The 21,773-nt window shown below is 51.3% G+C and overlaps 1 non-coding gene across 1 annotated transcript; it reads right to left on the reverse strand.

Moving 5' to 3' along the window:
* Positions 1 to 19,790: 19,790 nt before the first annotated feature.
* LOC121153537 lies at positions 19,791 to 19,896 on the reverse strand. The gene has a single exon (XR_005883415.1). It is a non-coding gene; the product is annotated as a U6 spliceosomal RNA (small nuclear RNA).
* Positions 19,897 to 21,773: the final 1,877 nt, after the last annotated feature.

Below are 21,773 nucleotides of genomic sequence, written 5' to 3' on the forward strand. Positions count from 1 at the left end.
CCAACCAGTACCCATGTCTGGAACACTTGGGGGAAACTGAGGAAGAGTCTTACCCTACTGAGAGCGGGAGGGGCAGGAGAGGAGAAGAACAAGACCAGGCAGCATTCAGCAGATGGCACTGTTGGGTGGCTTTTGCTGGTAAAACCTCACAGGACTGAAAAACACTGGAATCTATTGGCATTTGGGAGCCTTCTGCTTTTTTTTTTTTTTTTAAATAAAAATAATGACTCTCATTTCCTGGGCATCATTAAACAAGGTGCAGTGTTTGTGTGTGTGAATGTATGCTCTGAGGACATATGATGCCTCTGTCTGCATGTGTGTCTGCAGGGCTGGAGTGTAGGGATGTGTGTGTGTATGTGTATGTGTGTGTGAGCCAGGAGTGTACATGTCTGTATCAGAACAATCTAGCTGTGAGGCAGCTTGTGGATGTGATATGAGGTATGAGTGTTCATGTGTACCCCACATGCTAGGCTCAAAGTGTGCACCTGCACATGCATGTGGCTACCCATACAGGGGCTGTGTGGGGAGCTTGCATATACACCTCCTGGCAGCTGTGGGGGTACAGGGATCATAGGGGAGCAGGATTGCTTCCCACTTGCAGCTGTGTGTGTTGGACCCAATCATTTCCTGTCTCTGAGCTGCACATTCTTCACGTGTGAGAGAGGACAATAGCCAGGCTTATCTTGTGAGGGGCATGACACAGGAACTTTCGTGTAGTGAGCCTGGCACTGTGTTAGCTGCAGGTTGATGCCCCAGTAGGCTCCATGGGGGGGCAGCTCCACTTTGGTGTATTCCCCCAGATACCAGGGACATGCAGTCCTGGGTATACCAGAGTCTGACCAGGGATGGGCTGATCTCAGAATGCCAGTGCTGAAAAGGAGCATCAGCGTCAAGTTCACAGGTCTCAGTGGTCATTGCCTGTCTAGGGGAGGATGGGGCAGCCCTGGGAGCTAGTCAGCAAGTAGCACCTGGCAGGCGGGTGGGCGCCCAAGGCTCATGCTCAGAGGCAGAGAGCAGGGAGTTTTATGGCCCAGCTCCCTGTACTCTGCTCCCCACTCACTTCCTCTTCCTTCCTTGTCTTCCCTCTGGTAACCACTCTCTCAGTGCCGAGGGTGGAAGACTTCTGTCTCTCTGTCATGTGTAATGAACACCCTCAGACTTAGGGACATTAACAACCAGCTCTCCAACTTGTCTGTCCTTGCCCCGGGGTCTCCTATGAGGCAGGCCCAGGCTGGAAATCATCTTAGACCCACACCCTGGATTACATGCTGGGTTGGTTGGTCTGCTGCTCCCCCTCAGGAACTAGGATCTAGTAGGTGGAGGTTGTTGGGCTGGTTCAGGCATGTACTTTGGCCTGGCCCAGGGATCGTTCCATGTGTTCTATTTGACAAAGCCATTGAGGACCCAGGTTTCAGGAGAGGGAGAGGGAGAGAGATGGAGCACACTTCAGGAAACAGAGCAAGATCCTGTGGCTGTGGACCTCTCGGCTGGGGAGGGGCTGTGGATGTCTTGGAAAATTCACCCTATCATAGCATCCTGATGACATCTTGGGAATGGTAGGCGAAGGCCAGCTCCAGCCCTGTCCACAGCCACTAGTGCTGCATCTGCATGGATATCATCATCCCTGACCTTGACCAGTTCAGTCACCTCCCAGCACATCCCTGTGCACCTGTGCAGAACAGCGAGGGTGATAACAGCCCCTGTATCACTGTGTTGTGGCAAGGCATGTGGAACCCAGCCTGGCTCACAGAAGTTACAATGTCATGTTTCTTATGAAATCATATTGCTATGATGTCACCCTGTCTCTCCCCACACAGAAGGGAAGGCTCAGAGAAGTGAACAGGCAGGCTGAGGGCTGCACAGCCTTTCCTCCAAACTGCCCACTCCACTGTCTTGGAGGCCAGCCATGTCAGGAGAAGGGTCAGCAGTAGTGGTGGTAAGGGTGGAAGGAATGTGGCCTGACTTCAGGTTCAATGTCTTACCTCCTGGAGCTCCCGGACTCAGGGCTTCCTGCCATAGATCTGCCTCTACTCTTGCTCCTGTGAGTGGTGGTAGAAGGCTTCCAGCTGCCTTGTGCCCATCCCAACTCATGGGTCTTCCCATTGCTCTGTTATGGAGGAAATGTGAGCTCAGAGAGGCCATGTGGTCCCACGCTTTGAGCTGCAGCTCCTGGGACTCCTTTGGGCTCATCTTTCGAGCACTCTGTCCCTCCACCTGTCCAGCTGGCCCTTCTCTGGGGCTGCCTCTGCCCCGGCCTGGCTCAGCCTTCTCACTGGCTGCTGCTTCCTGCTTCTCCTCCTCCGTGTCTTTCCCACCCCCCCATCCCCAGAGCAGTGGGGATTCTCTGGGCTCTAACTGCTCAGCCTTCCAGTTAAAACAATGGTCCCATCATGTTCTTGACCTTCTCAAAACCTACTGTGCTTCAGGCTTCTAGGGCACATGGCTAAGATGCTGTGAGCAAGGCTTGTATCCACCTGAGAGTTCCTGGATTTGAATTCTGCTTCTGATTCTCCCTTCCTGCTAACGCACATCCTGGAAAAATGGCTCAAGCGGTTGTTGGGGGCTTTGCCACTCAGGTGGGAGACCTGGACTGAACTTCTGGTTCTGGACTGAACAGGCCTGGCCCAGCCCTGGCTGTTGTGGGCATTTGGGGAGCAAGCCAGCGGGTTGAAGATCCGTGTCTCCTTCTCTCTGTGCTGTATCGCCCAGGCTCCCTGGAGCCCCATCTCAGGAGGCACTCTGCTACTAAAGTGTTCTCAGTATCTTTTCATCATGACACCCTTCCCCTTTTTTTCAAATATTTATTTTTATTTGAAAGGCATATTTTTACAGAAGGAGGAGAGGTCTTTCATCTGCTGGTTCACTCCCCTAATGGCCATAGCAGCTGGGGCTGTGTCAGGCAGCAGCCAGGAACCAAGAGTTGCATCCAAGTCTGTCACATGGATATGGGGTCCAATCACTTGAGCCATCCTCTGCTGCTTTCCCAGGGGGCATTAGTAAGAAGCTGGATTGGAAGTAGAGCAGCCAGGATAGGAACTGATGTCCATGTGGGACACTGGCACTGCCTGCCATGGCTTAACTGGCTGCACCACATTGCTTTTTGGAGGAATTCTTTAAGGAACATGGCCTAAGGAGAGAAGTACACATCTCTGCTCTCAGCATCCCAAGGACAGCTCCATGTCAGAGTCCCACTCCACTTCTGTTGGATTCCCTGGGATACACCAGGAGTCCTGGTCGTTAGCCTTCCCCAAATCCACGATCCCATGGCCTCAGCTCTTCCTGCTTTGGCTTGGACTGCTCACCCCCTGCCTAGCTACCAACACCACCCCAGGCCCGCCTCAGGCTGTGTGCTCTCAGCCACACCTCCCTCTGTGGCTGCTTGCACAGTGTATGCGTTTCCTGAGCCGTATACACTAGCTCAGACTCTTGGAAGGAAGGGTGCTCTCAGCCTCCAACTCTGCAGTGGCCTTTTCCAGGTCCCTCATGTGTGTGGAGCTGGATCCGTGGGTGGTGGGCGCTCCGGGAATGAGGCAATAAAGGCACCTCGGTTTCCTGCAGCTGGCAGAGGGACTACTTCTTGTTCCTGCTGGGACCCCAGTCCCTCAACACAACTACACCTGCCCCAAGGTCAGTTGGATTGCACTTGGATGGGCACTTCTCTCCTTCTTTTGCCTTGGAGTTGGTGGGAGGGGACAATAGGAAGCAGACTTGGACTGTGGCAGTGGAGACTCCGGTCAGACTGCAGCTAAGACTTTGCCAGGAGTGATGATGAATCAAATTGAAATGTAATTTGAGTTGTCTCTAAAAACTTAGGGGGCATCCAGATCCTCACAGGGGGTGGGGAGTTGACATTCTCTCTGACTCCTAGATTTGCCAGTTCCCAGGGTGCCCGGGGGTCACATAGAGAGAAGAATTTGTGAACACAAGGAATGCGGTGGGCAGAGGAATGTTGGGAGGACTCAGTCGGGGGGCGGGTAAATTCCACTTACCCTTGCTCAGAGGGAGCGAGATTGACGTGCAAGCTGGCCCTGTGGCAGCAGGAGTCACCCTGGGCCACCCCTCCCCACCCTATCCCCACACACGCGCCATGGTTATATTTAGCTCAGGGATGTGCAGAACATGCCACCGAGAAACAGAGTGGAAAATCTGACACTCGGAGCCCCGCTCAGAGGGAGGCCCGGCTCCTCCCGCTCACGTGTCCACTTTGTAGGCCGCACGTTTCCCCGAGCTGCCTGGCCTCGAATGCCAGCTGCTCCGTGGAGCTGCCCAGACAAGTTCTTAGGGCTGGGCCAGGCTCTGCTTCTTCCCAGGGACATCAGACCTGTGACTGAGTACCTGACAAATCCCTTCATCACTTGCTGGGGCCTCTGAGCATCAAGTGATGAGACAGGGCAGGATTTAGCAGAGGAAACAGAGGCCCAGAGAGGGTGTTGGGAGGGCCCAAGGTCACACAGCGGGTGGACAGTAGAGCTGGTCTTCTGGGGAGTCAGCCCCTCCGTCCTTGGATGTCCCCTCTAAGAAACCTAGAATTGAGCCCTAAAACAGCTCAGAATGGGATCCTGGGTGCTCCCAGCCCAGGCAGGGTTTATGTGTTGTGTTGTGTCTATGTCATTAAGGGGGTTTTTTGTTTTTGTTTTTTTGCTTTTTTTTTTCTCCCCTTCTTATTACACAAACAATGCATGCTTTTTGTAGAAAATTTAAAAACAGATAAGCAGAGAGAAGGAAATTACAAACACCCATAATCCCAACACTCTGAGATAATCCCTATAAACATTGTGGTGTTTTGGGCAGTGGGGTTGGTGTGGGATAGACCCTCAGTCTTTTCTCATCTCAAATGCATGTTCATTCCTTTCTAGTTACATGCATCCCATGGGGACACATCCTCATTAAACACTTTCAAAAAATAACACCGGCTAAACACGCTTCCTGCCTCCATGCCCTGCTTCCCTTTGCTGTGGAGGTGTGTGTGTGTATGTGTGTGTTTGTATCTGTACCTACAGGCATGCATGGCTTCATTCTTTGTAAGCTTGGATTTATGCTTTTCCCCCCAACAGAAATGGTGTCATGCTATAGGTGGGGTTGTTCCTTTCACTTTAATTCTCAGGGTCCCTTGTAGTTCAGTGCTCTAATGCCTCTGTCCTAACTGCCAAGTGCATCCTTTAGCCCAGAGAAACAGGATCAACTTGACCTTGCCTCTGGCAATGGATTTTTCCATTGCCTCTGGCCGATGTTTGTTGTGGCGTGCTGCCTCCAAGGTGCCTAGGTGATGGGAAAGTGATGGGCACAGTTTTATTGCACACATTCAGGATGTTGGTTCATGGCTGTGAGAGCCTGCCGTCCCCACTTCTGTATCAAGAAGGCAGTTACAACAGCATGTCCTGCACCATGCCCTGGCCAGTACCGATGCACAGTGGCACCCTGATGGGCATACTCTGGGGCTTGGAGAAGTCACTACAGGTGTGCAGGTGGATACCATCAGCGTGTTGTCCATGGGAGCTGCTGAAGTCTCTCAGAAATTCACCAGGGTCCATGAGTAGGTCAGGCGACATCCTCAAGGAGCAAACAAACCAGTTTGTCTTCTTTATCTGCCCTGGCCTTTCCCAGTTGGAGAGCTGTGGGATAGGAGGAGCCACAAAACACAGTGGGTAGCAGCAGAGCCCTGATCACACGCTGTGATTCTGCCCCTTCAGTGCACTGTTGCTGCCAGTTCCACCTGCCATGGGTACTGGCTTGGGGGAAAGCAGCAGGGTAGGGGGCTTCCCCTCCCTGCCTGGCAGGCTGGATGTGCCAGGGACCTCATACTTTCCCAGCTTCCCCCAACAGTGGAGGGATTGGTGAGTTGATAACCCAGCTCTCTTATCCTTGGAGGGTGATGACTTGGAGGCACCTGTTACTGGCTATCTTTCTTGCTGGTCTCACTTCTGCCTTCTCTGTCTTCACCTCCTTGCAACTGAGTATACCTGTGCTGGAGTCCTGGATTTGCTATGCTTGCTTTTGATTGGCTCCGTGTGGCTATTCAAAATATTTCTCCCAATGCCTCCTATACCATGGGGCATTAAAAGTATGTCTTTCTGTGTGTGTGTTTGTGTGTGTGTTGGAATCCCATCCTAGTAGCTTAAGGCTGTGTACATTCTTAATTACCTCCTTAGGGACTGTTCCAGGCAGAAAGCTGCTGCCCATACAGCTAGTTCTCCCAAGGTTTTAGTAAATGCTTGGCATCTGTGTCCCCTTCTTGTCCTGCTCTGATGTCCACAGGGGTCCACAGGGGGCAGCTCTGGGTGTGTCCTGAGATGTTGTGTTTTAGGGGCTGGGAAGAGAGGGAGGGGCCTGGCAGGAGCCTGGCAAAGAATCAACTATCCTCTCTACCCCATCAGGAGTTCTCAGGGAAGCATTGGGAGTCTAGGGCTAATGGAGGCTTCCTCCTAAGCCCCTGTTCCTTCTCCAGGAAATCTTCCTGGACTTCTTGAACTCTTGTGGGACTCACCTTGAGGCAAAGTAGTGCCCCTGGTTAGTAGACAGCCTAGCAGACTGCCTGTTGCGCATAGGACACGCTTACACACACATGGGACTGCATGGATGCATGAGGGAAGAGAAGGAACTAGGCAATCTGGATCTGAATCCCAACTGGCTATGAGGACCTGGGGGCCTTGTGGCCAAGGTGACCAGGGCGTGAGCAGGAAGGAGTGTGGGCTGGACCCACTCTGCTGCCCCAGCCTCTGGCTCCACCTCCTAGGCATGTGGGGAATGTGCATGCCTAGGACCCTGGAGGCCAGGCCCGCCTGTGTTCTGCTCCAAGGCTATGAATGTCGGATGAGTTTTTCTTTTCATCCTTCCAGGTGCAGCTTCTGGAGACAAATACACCCTCGGCTCGCAGCCCCTCCATCTGTCTAAACACAACTTGACATGCGTTGCTATTAGCTTAGCACCTTATCAAATAATGTGGCCTGATCGAGATAAAAGGTTTTACAACCCTTGCTGCCTTTGTTTCTGCCTGCATTCACCCGCGGAGACAGCTAATAATTACCGCCAAAGACAAAGAGAAATCTATACAACTCAGCGTAGGGGCTCCCACGTGCATGTTAAACAGAAGCAGGAGGAGAGAGAGAAAGCCAAAGCCGGGAGGAGTTGCCCCGAACACAGCCTGGGCAGGTCCATGTCCACCCATCCTGCCCCTAAGGGCCTGGAAACCTGCTGGAGAGAGAGTGTTCCATGTGGGTTTATGGTCCTCAGGCCCCCTGATTGCTAGTGACACCCTGTTGCTTTTGGAGTTTTCCAACTCTGGAGGTAGGGGTCTGGCTCCAGTGTCATGTCCTGGAGGTGCCCAGTCCTGGTTGGGCAGGGCAGGGATGGGGCAGAGGCCTGCTCAAGAGTGCTTGCAGCTGGGCTGCTGCGTGGTGGCCTTGGGTCCTTGGGTTAACTTTTGGCTGTTGTGGTTCTTCATTCCTGTCTGTGAGGCTCCGGGCTGGGCCAGATTGGTGCTGACAGGTTCTGAGACTCAATGCCCTCTTTTGGGAAATGAGGTGTTGGGATTGTGTCATAGCCTGTGGGTGATCCAGTCGGTGTGTCCTTGGGTGTCCCCGCTCTATGGCCAGGTCCATGTGGGGCTGGACAAGCTTTCCCTGGCGGGGGGGGGGGGTGAGAGGGCATAGTTTTCCTCACAAGTCCAATATATGAACAAGAATTGTGAGAGCTTAGAGTGGGGGAATCAGCGTGAACCGAGGCAATCTTGGAAGACTCTCTGGAGGAAGAGGGCATGCAACAGATGGGAGGGGCACCTGAGTGGGGTGTGCATAGCAGTAGCAGCGATGAGGGTTGTGCAGATGGTGGGGAACTATAGGACTGTGAGTCTCTGCTGGACCCTAGCCTGTGTGGCTCGGGACAAGGGTGCCATGGGTCTCATGGGCATTTGCTGATTGCCAAGGTGTCAGTGCTCTTGTCCTGGCTGGTTTCAAGGCACCCATGTGCTATCCCTGCTGTGGAGTTGGCAAGAGATGAGGGGGATTGTGACTATGAAGGAACTGACTCCAGCAACACAGGCCAAAGCACAGCGCAAACCCAAAGAGTCAGATCAAAGACACACAGGTTGTCGGAAGTCAGGCAAGGCAGGGAATAGCCCACCTGCCATGACTTCCCCCACTTGTGCCCATGGCAGACATCACAAATCAACCCTGTCTCTTAGTAGCTCTGGATCCTTCCTATCCAACAGTCCCAAACAGCCATTATCAACTGATTAGGGCTGGCGGATAAGCTGACAACTTTTTGCCATTGCTGATTTAGACCACACCCCTTCCCTTAGCAAACAAATGTGGAAACTGAGACTCAACTGGGGGAGGCAAGGAACATGGGCTTGACAGGCTGGGACTGGGTGCCCAGCAGTCAGCTGCTCTTAGAGGTGCTGTCCTGCTCTTATAGCCTGTGTCACTGGCCCTGGGTGCATCCCTCCCTTGAAACTTCCACCTTGAAGGGAGGGACAAACCCTGTTCTAATCACAATTTTTTTTCTTTCTCCTCACAGTCACAAATCTTTATGACAAAGAGCAGCTGGCAGCCAAGTGCCCTTGCCAGAGAGAGAGAGAGAGAGAGAGAGAGAGAGAGAGAGAGAGAGAGAGAGAGAGAGAGAAGAGAGAGAGAGAGAGAGAGAGAGAGAGAGAGAGAGAGATAGAATGTGTGTGTGCAGGCAGGTGCTGGGGCTGTGCGCATGGGTGCACATATTTCTAGCGACAAATGCAGGGCCCTCTGGAGAGCCACCCACCTGCCAGTCTGATTTGCAGTCGCAGCAGGTGCTGGGCCTGACTTAGCCTGCGAGAGGCTCAGGCCAGTCTGCTCATGGCTAAAATGCTCTTTCCCCATCCTCTTCACTGCCTTGCTCTCTGCCATATTCAACAGTGGCTTCTCAGCTGTCGTCCCCATCTCTGGCCCTAGCCTGCCCTCCCCTAACTGGTAGGATGCTATGAGGCTCCCTGGGTTCTTTCCTGAAGGCAGGACTGTGAGCTGACCCCATCCCTGCCTCTTCTTTCTGCAAGGGGTTTGGAAACCAGGACTGTGGGACCCAGGTAGAGACCAGGGAGCTTTGTGGGCTTTCTAGCATCCCATGGGCCCACCAGTTAGGGGGATTTGGTCTAAGCTATAGAAATGGACTGTGGTTGATGCAGGAGGGAGACAGTTTATGAAAGGGGCAGCAGGCACTGGCTGAATTTAGGAGTCCTTGAGGAACTGGTTCAGACAGAGGAGTAGGGAGCCTGGGCAGTAGTCAGGATCAAAGCCACAGTCTGTCCCAAGCGCAGTCTAGGAAGATACACTCAGGCCTGGGTCTTGAGCCATGAGAACTCTTGGAAACTGGATGCTGTGCACCTGTTGCTGTGGTCCTCATGTCTTTGGTTTGTCCTTAGCTCAGATGTTCTAAGGAGCTGCCTCTGTCCAGCCAAACCTCTGTGAAGGGGACCGTGTGCTGGTGGGTGGCCAAGGCTTGTCCTACTGTGAACCCCTCAAAGGATGTAGGGGACACATCTGGGGTGGCCTTGTTGTGTGGCATGGGAGCCCAGGCACATGCCTGCTGAACACCAGCCAGCCCAGCATCAGGTGCAGAAGGCAGAGGACATCTCCAGGTACCCTTGCTTGGACAAGGGCTGCGATAATGTGGGGATGTCCCCCTGTTGGTGACTTCCCTCCAAGAGCTCCCCAAACACATGAAGGGGCTCAGTAGAGTAGATTGTATGAGATGTCCTAGAGGAGATGAGGAAGGGTCACCTTTACCCTTCCCTTCAGGGTGAGCTGACTCCCCAACCAGCCTTTTTAGGGCAGCTGACCCCACCCAGGCCAGGAGGAGCTTTGAGTAGGTGGACTTCTTTGTAAATGGGGCTTAGGGATGGGCTTAGGGCTCTTTCATGGTTGAGTCTAGGTGGGCTGAGGTGGGACCATGAGTAGGGCAGGAGGCTGCCAGTCACAAATCTCTGGGAAGTAAGCTTTTTGTCTGTGACCATGACCATGGTGAGGAATTGGGTGGCTCTTCTGTGTCACAGGACTGGCGTGTGCGGCATGCCCTGGGTCCCTAAGCATTTGGGTTGAGCAAGCTGTCACCCCACTGGGAGATCAGACTGGGATCCCTGCAGGCTGGGATGGGGTGGAAGCCCTGATGGGAGAAGCTGAGACCTTAAGCTGGAGCTGGAGCAGTGGAGATACCTGGTGGGGGAGAGTGGCAAGCGGCATCCCAGTTGTCAGGCGCTGCACGCTCCTGCGGGCCAAGTGCCATTCCTGGGGCACTGCCTCAGAAGAGTGGGCTGTGCTCCACGTCACTGTCATAGCACTGTCCTTCCTAACTGCTGACACAGCTCCGCCTCGGACCTGCCTTTGTCCTTTATCTGGCCAGAGAATATGTCAGCATCCCAACTGGCTCCCATAGATGCTGGCACCATGTCTCCAGGGTGGGGATGTCACCCTCATCCTAGCTAGCATCAAAGTGGGCCCTGTAGCTGCCCTTCTCTGTGGGGACAGGCCAGGGCTATGCCACTGCCCTGTGGGAAGAGAGCAGGCATTTATGGAGTACCAGCTGTGTAATATGTAGTCTCTGCCAATCCCCACACTCTCTGCCATGCCTTAATTTGTTATAGTATGATGCCCATTTCAAAGATGAGGAAAACCAAGGTAAGGCAGCCTTGTCCTGGAGTTTACAGCCAGATTGGGGACAGGGGTCCATCATGACTTCCTAGGGGACAGAGTAATGGGTAAGGTGAGCCAGGCCACATCAGCAGTTATTTCCTGAGTGATTCTTGAAGACTATTTGCTAACACACAGGATGGACAGGGCCTGTGCCACTGGCACATCTCCCACTGTCAGCTCTCTGGGACCAGGCAAGAATCTGTCTGCTCCCAGTGCTGGGGTGATGCTCCCCACACCTCCAGCATCCTCTGCTCCATGCATGTTGTTTGCACCCCCATTTTTACAGACAGGAAAGCTGAGGCTGCAGGGGAGAATGGCCTCAGACTTCTCCCAAGGAGGAGCCCAGTGGCTGCCTTCTTTCTTGAGCAGCTCACCCCCACCTGAAACCAGGGTTGGGGAGGGTTCCTGGCCAGGGCTCCCTGGTGTTCTGGTAGTAGGCCCCTGAGGTGGGTGGGATGTTTGTGCTACCTGGTTTGCCGAGGGATATCCACCCTGGCAGAGTACCCTGGGCTAGATCTGGCAAGGCAACCCCTATCCATTGTCTGTTCTGACATTGTTAATGCCCTGGCTTTGTCCTCATGGTACTTTGGGGCTGTAGGTGCACCAAGTACCACTCTGTCTACAACACTGTACAAAGCTCTGTTCTAGAGAGAGAAAAGATCTCTCAATAGGCTTTCTTGATTTGAAATGAGCCAAATGCCTGGTCTGACTACTTGAGAAGACAATAGACAATAGAAGACAATAGAACTACCATGATTGCCAAAGTCACTCACACCTGAACCAACTTGGTGATGGTGGGGGGTGTGGTTCATGGTGAGAAAGAAGGGAGTTGAATGATGAGTTGGCTAATGATGTTTGATTTGGGGCAGCAGGTGTGGGAACACACAGCTGTGTGTCAAATGGTGTGTCGCTGTGCCAGGTTCTGCTTTGTGCACCAGGATGGAGTTTTTAGCCAGGTCCGGAAACTTCTCTGGCTGGTACAGGCTGCTGTGCAGCCTTCTAAAGGGCAGCTGCTATGGAGATCTGCAGAAGAGAAGCACTAAGTTGGGTGAAGTTGTCTGCAGTCACCCACACCGCGAGCCCCTTCCAGTTATTGGGCAGCGACTTCTATCCATTGTGGCTCCCATTTCCTCCTCTTATGGTTGTTTTTTTATGTCTACTTGTAGGTGAGGATGCCGAGGCTGAGAAAAGCAAGTCATGGGTTCTAGCAGGTGCTATCAGTGCCTGGCAGATAACACCTCAGTCCTTCCTAAGGCCACTCTCAGCCTTGATGAGCAGTGGTCACGTATGCCAATGGCTTCCTGCATCAAGCCGCCCATGTGCTGGACAGTCTGGAGTGCTGGCCTGGTAATGCCCACAGTGACAACCCTAAGAAGTAAGGGATAGGAGTTGGTGGTGGATCAAGATCCCGGCTCTCTCAGCCCTCATTCCTAGGTAGGTGTATTCTTCTGTCCCTTGAAGTGTATGTGGCATGGACCTGCTCACTGGGCCCTGCTCATGTTGACTTTGCCATCCTCCTACTGTTCTTCTCCTCACCCTCATCTGATCTCCCTGGGGTCAGCTCACCCCTACCCTGGACCCAGGGCCTGCTTTTGGTGCCCCTCCAACTGAGATCCTTACCCAAAGTGGCAAGATTCACAGGAAGTGGTGTTGGGATGCTTCCCAGTCCTGCTGGCACAGAACCTCTGGGGTTCACGCCCACTGTCCTTTGCCTGTTGCTGGAAAAATCAAGAGAGAAACAGGAGAGACCCAGCTTTGAACCCCTGGCCCTGCTTGTCTGCAGCCCAGCCAGTGCCTGCAGTGGCAGTGCTCTGCCTGTCCTGTGTGTGACTAAGCCCAGTGCTTCCCACAGACCTGGCCCTGCTGGGCTCTGCCAGCCGGTAGTGGTGGCTCATAAACTGCCTGATGGGAGGGCACCAGTGACCCGTGAACTAAATCCCAGCGACAATTCGGCCTTCCCCAGCCGGCTTCAAAGGAACGATTATGGACCATCCAGGAAATAATACATTTCATGGAAAAGACCGTAATTATGGAGTATTGAGTAAATAATATGTGCTTTTAAAAAGTCTGCAATTATGTATTTATCCTATCTGTAATTAGGGAATTTTTAAAGGGTGCATTATAGGTAATTTAAAAATAAAATAATGACACCACTCAAAACAAACAGCTCCAAACAAAGACAATTCAGGCCACCCCAAACTGGGCTCAGAGATGAAGTCGAGGGGAGTCAGTCTCCTGGGCTTCAGGGAATCCAGATGGTTTGTGGTGGGCCTGGGTGATGAGTATACCTTTACCTTGAGCTCATCCTGACCTCAGCTTGACCACATTGCCTCCCTTTGGCAGACCTTTTCCTTGACACCCTCCATCCCCAGAGACACAGCCAGCAAGGGACTGCTGTGTGCCAGGGGCTCTCCTTGTCTCTAATGTTTCTAGAAACTTCTGATACGAGAATTCCTAGTCAGATCTGGCTGTTTAATTGTAAATGGATGGAGACCTAAAACCATGTTAAGCATTCCACTCCTTTGCCCTTGCCAGGTTTCCGATCCTCAGCAGTCATATGGGGCTGCTGGCTAACAGGCAGCTTTCATCACTGTGTGCAGTAAATGACCTGTGTGCTGTCATCCTGGTCTTAGACAAGTGCAATGGAAAGAGGCTTTTTCCTCTTTCTGGAAAGTTCTTTGGTGAGGGAGCTTTGTCTCTTCTTGATGATGGCCCATTCCGGCTGGGATCTAGAATGGTCTGTGTTGGCAGAGAAGCCCTGATATCACTGGGCAGTGAGCAAACCGTCATCTACAGCACTGGTATCTTATACTGGAGGGCTGGTTTGAGTCCTGGCTGTCCGCTTCCCATTCAGCTCCCTGCTGATGTCCTGGGAAAACAGTTAAAGATGGCCTAGGTACTTGGGTCCCTATTACCCATATAAAAAACCACGATGGAGTTCTGGCCTCCTGGCTTTGGCATGGACTAGCCCTGGTCATTTTGTATAATGAATCAGCAAAAGAACAACACTCATGCTCTCTGTCTCTTTCAAATAAATAAATAATTAATTTAAAAATATGAAAATGCTTTCCCCTCCTCAAACTCCTCCCTGCTGCAGTTCACGGCCTGACTCTGTCTCAATTGCTCTCAACATGTGAACCACAATCTCCAATGCAGTGAGTGCAGAAGGGTGACCTGTCATCCCCCAGTCTGCCCACCATAGTACTCACTAATTAGTACAGGCACTACCTGGCATTGAGGGGCAGTGGTATGTGGATATGGATGGTCAAGGCCTGTAGGTACAGCAGTAGAGGGTTATGCTTGGTGCCTCTTGACTGGCGAGGAGGCCTGGAAACTTAATCTTAGAGCAGGGAGTTGGGTGGTCCCAGGCTGGGTGGGCCTTGGTGAAGTTTGGGTGGTGTAGGGCAGGTCTGTAGGGTTGTGAAAGAGGTTGATGCCTGTAGGCATAGAGATGCAAGGTACGGCTGCGATGTTGCCAAGGTGGCATTAGGTGGATGGGTGGCAAGGGGTGTGGCCAGTACACTTGGCAATGAACCCCCAGCAGCTAATCAACATCCTGGCGCCATCTGGTGTTCTGGGAAGTCAGTATGAGATTTGATGGGGATGATGGAAGTGGAACACTGCATGGAGGGTTAGAGCACTGTGAAGGTGGGGTGGACAGGAGACCTGGGATGGCAGCAGGAGTAGAACCAAGCCCATCTTCCAAAGAGCACTTGTAAGGTGACAGTGCCACTTTCCTGGGTGCAGCTACCCTTCTGCCATTGCTGGGTTTGACTTAGGCTTTTTAGGGGAGCAAGTTGACCTTACCATGGCTCTCCAATCTGAGGTCTCTGAGGAAGGGACGCTGTATTTCTTACTGAGACCTATAGGTGTCAGGACTGTTAGACATTGGGCTGGACAGCCAATGCAGTAGGACAGGGATGTGGGGGTGGGTGGTTGGGCAGGGTGAGGCTACTAGGGCTTCCAGAGTCCAGCTGCAGGAGCCCTGAACCAGCCTGGTATAGCATCCAGTTCCTCTCCCCTTCTTGGCTTATTGAGTGCACCTGATGACCCAAAGCATGGATAATCTTGTTGATGTCCTTAATTTAAAGCTACTGCATGCTTTGAGTAGCCAATCCAGATACGTGTTCAAGAACAAAAGCAAAAATGAAGAGATCATATAGATTCTGTGTCCCTTATCCTTGCCAGACTCTACTGGTGACTTCCTATGTTGCAGAGGGTCTCTTTCTATCACGCCCGTGAAACAAACATCCATGTGTGCATTCTCTGTGTGTTGGACCTATGATAGGTAGCAGAGGGTACTCATGGGCCCAGGGCTTTGCATTTCCAGTTATGAGAAACAGGGTGCATGAGAAACACCCATGCTTTTGAAGGCCAGTCTCCCCATGTGGACTGACAAGACCTTCAATTGCAGGGACAGTGCTGTCCTTAGGGTGTGTCTGTGGCTGCGCATAACATGGCAGAGCACAGGTCCATGGGGTCACATTGCTGGTGACCTTGGTGCCTCTGTTTCCACACCTGTAGTATAGGGTTACAGCAGGGCTGCCATTGCTGTGGTCCAGCTAGTACCAAATGCACGGCCCCTGGCATGTAGTAGGAGTGTGTGGAGCAAGCAGCATTGGTGCGGGCATAATGAAGGTGAATAGTGGGGTAGCTCAGAGGACCTGACCCCTTCGCTTGAACTGGGGGTTGGAGGGAAGTGCAAAGGGAGGGCTTGCTTATAGTGGAGCTGGGAGCTGGCACAGCCTCCTGTACATCTCCCTTGCCTTGGTACCTGTCAGCTCAGATCACAACTCAGAATCAAGGCGATGTCAGACTGAGGCTTTGCGAAGCTAGAACATGCTACTCCTTGCGTGCCTGTCCCCTCTTCCATTTTTGTGCTGTTAAGGAGAAGTCCTTGTCACTGCTGGCACCAAGCATGCTTGTACAAGACCCCAGAGCCTGTCAGAGTCCACAGGAGCTTCTTGCAGTACCAGGGGAGGCAGGAGGAAGAGCCCTGGGGACTCGAGTGTTGGCTGACTTTGTTTTGAATATTGTTTTAAGCCTACAGTTTCCTCTTGCTTGTAAAGGGTCCTGTGAGCAATAAACATTTCAAGCTTGTGGTTCTCAAGGAGTTGTCTGCAGACAGGTGCTCTTGGTAGTGGTGGTGGGGAGCCTGGGGAGTGGTGGTGAAGCTGCTACCCTCTCCCCACTGCCAGACACATGGGTCTGCTGTGGAAATGGTGATAGCAGCTCCTCCTGGTACTCTGTAGTCCTCAGCCATCCCTGTCCACCTTCTGGCTCCTTGGCAATGGACTTGAGACAGGGCCCAGGTCTATTGTTATGTATTTGGGAAGGAGGTACGCGTGCGTGCGCGCGAGCGCGTGCACACACACACACGGAAAAGAGGGAATCTTCCATCTGCTGGTTCAAGTCCCAGATTATTACAATGGCTAGGGCCAGAAACCTGGAACTCAATTTGCATCTTCCATGTGGAAACTGGATCAGGAGTAGAGCAGTTGGACTCTAACTGGTACTCCTTTATGGGCTGCTGGCATGGTGGTGGCCTAACCTGCTGTGTCCCCATGTAGAAAGTGCTCCTGGCACCTTTTTGCTTTTTGTGGCAAGTGTCCCCTTACCTTCGGCTCATCACCTGTTGCTCCCAGTTCTGTCCCCTCAAAATTGTCTTTTCTGTTATTCCTGACTCATTGGCTCCAGATCCATACTAGTTTCTCTTGGGTTGACTAGATCCCTGTGCCTGGCTTACCACACCTGTGAAGTTCAGTCCTCTCTTTCACATGATATTTGAAGCCTCCTCCTGTGAAAACTCAACCTCTGCACAGATGCCCTCCAGGAGGGCTGGGCTGCTCCCTCTGCCCTAAAGTCTCTGGTTTAGGCACGACTGGGAGCCAGAGACAACCTCCAGTCTCTGCCCCAGCCTTCACTCCCCAGGACTGTCCCAGCTCTTTCAGCCTGGCTCCTGAGAACCCCCTTCTCCTCTCTGCTTCTTCTCCAGGCTGCAAACCGGGCACCAGGTTAGTGTGGGTTATCACTCAGGGGACAGTTGCTCTAGGGAAATGGAGCCATGCAGAATGCAGCCTTTGGGGTCCTGCTGTCTGGGTGCCATCTCTGGCTGGTTGTGCATGGCCCGTGGCTGTATGAAACTTGCTGAAGTCCAGGATTCTCATCTGTAAACAGGAGTGATTGTGCCCAAGTTACAGTTGCTGATTGCAGACATGATGGGAAATAACCCAGCACAGCACGTTGTGTAGAAGGCAGCTACCCTATGTTAGCTGTTAGTCTTAGGCCACCTATCTCTGAGTTCTTTTTCTTTTTTTGAAGATTAACTTATTTGAAATGCAGAGCCTAGAGAGGAAAAGGGAGGTGGAGGAGAGAGCGAGATTGGGAGCATGCGCGTGTGTGCACAAGAGAGATCTGGAGATCTGCCATCCTCTGGTTCACTTCCCAAATGGCTGCTATAGTTGGGGCTGGGTCTGACTGAAACCAAGGATTTCATCTGGGTTTTTGGCATGGATTCAGAGCCTCAAGCACTTGCACCATCTTCTGCGGCTTTCCCAAGTACGTTAGCAGGGAACTGGATAGGAAGCATAAATAGCTGGAATTTGAACTACCACCCATATGTGATACCAGTACAGCACTCAGTGGCTTTACATGGTATTCCAGAGTGCAATTCTCCCAATTTCTGATTTCTATTAGTGGAAGAGTAAGAGCCAGTCAGACCATCATGCCGTCCAGCCTGCCATGGTGGAGTGAAGGGGTAATGACACCTTATTTGGAGAATTCAGGAAAGATCCCATCTCTTTATTCTACTTCCTGTTTCCCAGCTCAGCCCAATCTCAGCTCCCACCCCCAACCCCAAAGGGATTCTCAGACTCCCAGAACCAAGATTAAGCTAAACTTTGGGTCCTTCGGGCAGGTGCCAGCCACAGAAGTACTGGATTTACAAGGAAAGGACGGATAAGATGTGACAGGCCCGGAATTAGCAATGCAATTCCTCTGTCATTTTTATCATTGGCCCCTGCAGGGAGGAGCTGATTAAATGGATATTCAACTCTTTGCATTAATGTGCATCCAGCTTCAATTTGCATTTCATTAGCTGCACAAAAAGCATAATTTTATTATTTGCCGTTGGAAAGCAGATCTCTGCTAACAAGCAGCTACACGCTGTTACTGAAATATGGCATGACTGACTTGTGCTGCGCTGTCCTCATTGTGCCCTCCTCTTCCCCTTTGCAGGCTGCTGGCCTCCCCATGGCAGGCTGCGCTCTCATTCCAGCCCTGGTGCTCCATTTGTTGGATGCACCTGCAGATGCAGAGTGGGCTGCCACTGCCTTGTAGGGTAGCTTCTGTCGTCACTGCCGACAGCATCACAACACCATTATAACACTGCTCCTACCACATCAAAGCTACCATTGGTACCGTCATGTTCACTACCACCATTGCTCCCACCACAGTCACCTACTCTGTTTCCAGCATGGTGATTCTGTCATGGCCACAACCATCAGCATTACCACCATTCTTTCCACCGCCGTCACCAGCATATCCACTTCCTTTATTTCCGCTGTGGTGATACTATCATAGCCACAGCCATCATCATCATCACCATCATCACCCTCAACTCCTCCATCCCAACATTCCCATTGTTACTGCTTCCATGGCCACCTCTGCCACCACTGCAATTTTTTCTTCCATCATCATCACCTCCACTACTTCCAATGTGTTGATCCTACCATGCCACAACCTTTCTCATCATTAGCATATCAACATCATATCACCTCCATCACTACCTCTGCTCCTACCCTTAATCATGTCCACCACTATCATGACCTCATTATCACTGATTCTATTGTCACTGTTTTTTTTAAAGATTTATTTTTATTATTTTTTTATTGGAAAGGCGGATATACAGAGAGGAGAGACAGAGAGGAAGATCCTCTGTCCGATGATTCACTCCCCAAGTGAGCACAACGGGCCGATACTATGCCGATCCGGAGCCAGGAGCCTCTTCCGGGTCTCCCACGCAGGTGTGCAGGTTCCCAAAGCTTTGGGCCGTCCTCGACTGCCTTCCCAGGCCACAGGCAGGGAGCTGGAAGGGAAGCAGGGCTGCCGGGATTAGAACCGGCGCCCATATGGGATCCCGGGCGTGCAAGGCGAGGACCTTTAACCACTTGTGCCACCGCGCCGGGCCCTATTGTCACTGTTGTAGTAGATTCCGGCACCTCCACCTGGCAATATGACCTCAGCCACAGCAATTATCACCATTGTTATCACCATCATCCTTATCACCTCTGGCTATTGCCAACTCCACTAAACCATCTCCATTTGCATCAACCCAAAACTCACTCTCTCTGCTTTGCTAATTTTTTTCACCTCATAACCACAGTGGCCACTGTTGCTATCTCCATTAAGACCATAAGTATTGTGTACTGATGCTGTGGTTTGATGGGCATGCAACTGATGGGATGCAACTGCCAGTATCCCTTTGGGCATTGGTTCATGTCCCAGCTGCTCTATCTCCATTCTAGCTCCCTGCGTGTGGCCTGGAAAAGCAGTGGAGAATGACCCAAAGCCTTGGGACCCTGTACCCATATGGGAAACTAGGAGGAGGCTTCTGACTCTTGGCTTCGGATCTGCTCAGCTCTGGTTATTGCAGCCATTTGGGGATTGAACCAGCAGATGAAAAATCTTTTTCTTTCTCTCTGTAAATATGCCTTTCTAATAAAAATAAATACTTTTACAAAAAACCTCATAAGTATTATTATTGTTATCCTTATCTTATGAGCTATCATCATGGCCAGCTCCCCTGCCAACACCACCTTCTCTCTCTTTATTTCTTCCACTATAGTGTGTTTGTTGACTATCACACCATAAACTTGGCATGTTCTGTATTTTGTTTTAAACTAAGAAAATGTCAGCACTAGAAACTTGCACTGCTAATACAAGCCAAGAATCTGTGGACCCTGTGAGGGTCTGATGGGCCCTGCAGGTCTTGAACAGCAGTGCCAGAGGAACTGGGGGGATGATGTAAAAGATTGAATGCAGTAAAACCATTACATGGTGTACATGACTCATGGAACTGACTTCTTCTATGCTCTGGGGATTTTGTGAGCCTCTTTCTTGAGTTTTTTTTTTTTTTTTAATATGGTACACTTCACGAATTTGAGTGTCCTTCTTGTGCAGGGGTCATGCTAATTTCTCTGTATTGTTCCAATTTTAGTATATATGTTGCTGAAGCGAGCACTTTCCTGAGCTCTTGTTTCCTCATCTAATGAGTGGGACTAACAGAATCCCCTTTCTTGAGCTGATGGTTTACTAAGGGACATGTGTATTGGGGAGCTGGCTAGTGGACATGGTCAGTTTTCAGCCAGTGTCCTTGGATCATTTTCATAGTGCCCAGGGTCCTGCAGATGGCAGCCAAGAGCAGAGAGCAGAGTAAGGATAGAGCAAGGAAGCTCCGGCTCCAACATGACAGCTCTGGTGTGAACAGGTGGACTTTGTGCTAAATGGGTACCCAGTGCTATGAACTTGCTGACACTGCAGAGGCAGGGTTTCTGGTTTCCAAGACAGCTGCATACTTAAAAAAAAAAAGATTGTTTATTTTCATTTGAAAGACAAATTTTACAGAGAAAGAAAAAGAGAAGGTCTTTCATCTGCTGGTTCACTCCTCAAATTTAGCAATAGCTAAATCTGAGATGATCCAAAGCTGGGATCCAGGAGCTTCTTCTGGGATTCCCATGTAGATACAGAGATTCAAGGTCATGGGCCAACTTCTGCTGCTCTCCCAGGTTATGAGCAGAGAACTGGATGGGAAGTGGGGCAGCTGGAACACAAACTGGTGCCCATGTGGGTTGCCAGTGCCACAGGGCAGAGAATTAGTCTGATATGCCGTTGTGCTGGCCCAAGATAGTTGCGCAAAACTTTAAGCAAAAACTGAGCTTAAGGGAGTCCCATGGCCCACCAGGCTGGGGTGTCAATTACACACCTTTAACTCAGAAGGTTTTATTGATGAGATTCAGAAGTCATTGTCTGTCAGGTGCATCAGGGAAGCAGGGAGGTGTCCTCTGCAAGGCTGAGAGGCTCCCCTCCTGTGCCTGGCAAGTGCATCCCTTGGAGCAGGACCTCACACATCCAGCCTCTGGGTATGCGCTCTGGGCATCATGCATGGTGTATGTGAGTGCAGCTTTGCTGAGAGCTGTCAGATAAAGGACACAGCGCCAATGCCCATCATAGCCAAGTGTGCTGATCCTGCCACAGGACACGCATGTACTACATCTGGACGTGGGTAATCCCAGGAGTACAACGCTGAATGATAAGGACCTGTCTTAGAGGCATACATAGGACCTGAGTTGATCGATGGGAAAGTAAGAGACATGCAAGGCTGCTGCCGAGGGATGTGCACATTCCTGGCCAACTACAAAGACCTGCACAGGAAGGAGAGTAGAGCAAAGTCCACCAGGCAGTGGGAAGAGCCCACACTGCCTGAAAGTCAGGGGTCAAGTTTTAGGGGTGCCACTTTGGGTTCCAGCGCATCCACAGGTGCAGGTTAGGGCTAGAACTGAGTGAGTAGGTGCCAGGAAGCAATCTCTGAAGGGCTCCATAAGAGAGGTGGCCCAATTTGGTCCCGAGGTACCCACCAGCCAACCACTGGGGTGATTTGACGGGGAGGAGCTAACTAACACTGCACTGGCAGGTGGGAACCCACAGCTGCCAGGATTTGAATATTGATGAGACTGCAGCTACATGTATATGCACAGCTGTCATTAAGTAATATTTGATTAAATAATTTTTAGTGGTTGCCATAGCATCCTATTGTTTGCGTGTACTGGGGTTAATTTATCTGATCATTCATTGTTGGGAAATTAAATTGTTTCTCTCTACAAGCTGCTGTGCAATAAATATTTACGGACATTCATGGCCACTTCCTAAGGAGATGTTTCTGGAAATAAGCTTACTGGGGTAATGGGTTTGCAAAAATTTGGGGCTTTTGATGTAAATTTCTGAATCGTCATCTAGAGTGAAAACACGGATTCATATTTCCACTGGCAAAAAATAAAAGTGTTTTTCTCCTCACACGTTTGGCAAGATGAGATGCTATTATTTAAAGATACATTTTGCAAA

The sequence above is a fragment of the Ochotona curzoniae genome, unplaced genomic scaffold (assembly GCF_017591425.1).
Source record: "Ochotona curzoniae isolate NIBS_2020 unplaced genomic scaffold, NIBS_Ocur_1.0 contig_2692, whole genome shotgun sequence".
NCBI classification, from domain to species: Eukaryota; Metazoa; Chordata; class Mammalia; order Lagomorpha; family Ochotonidae; genus Ochotona; species Ochotona curzoniae.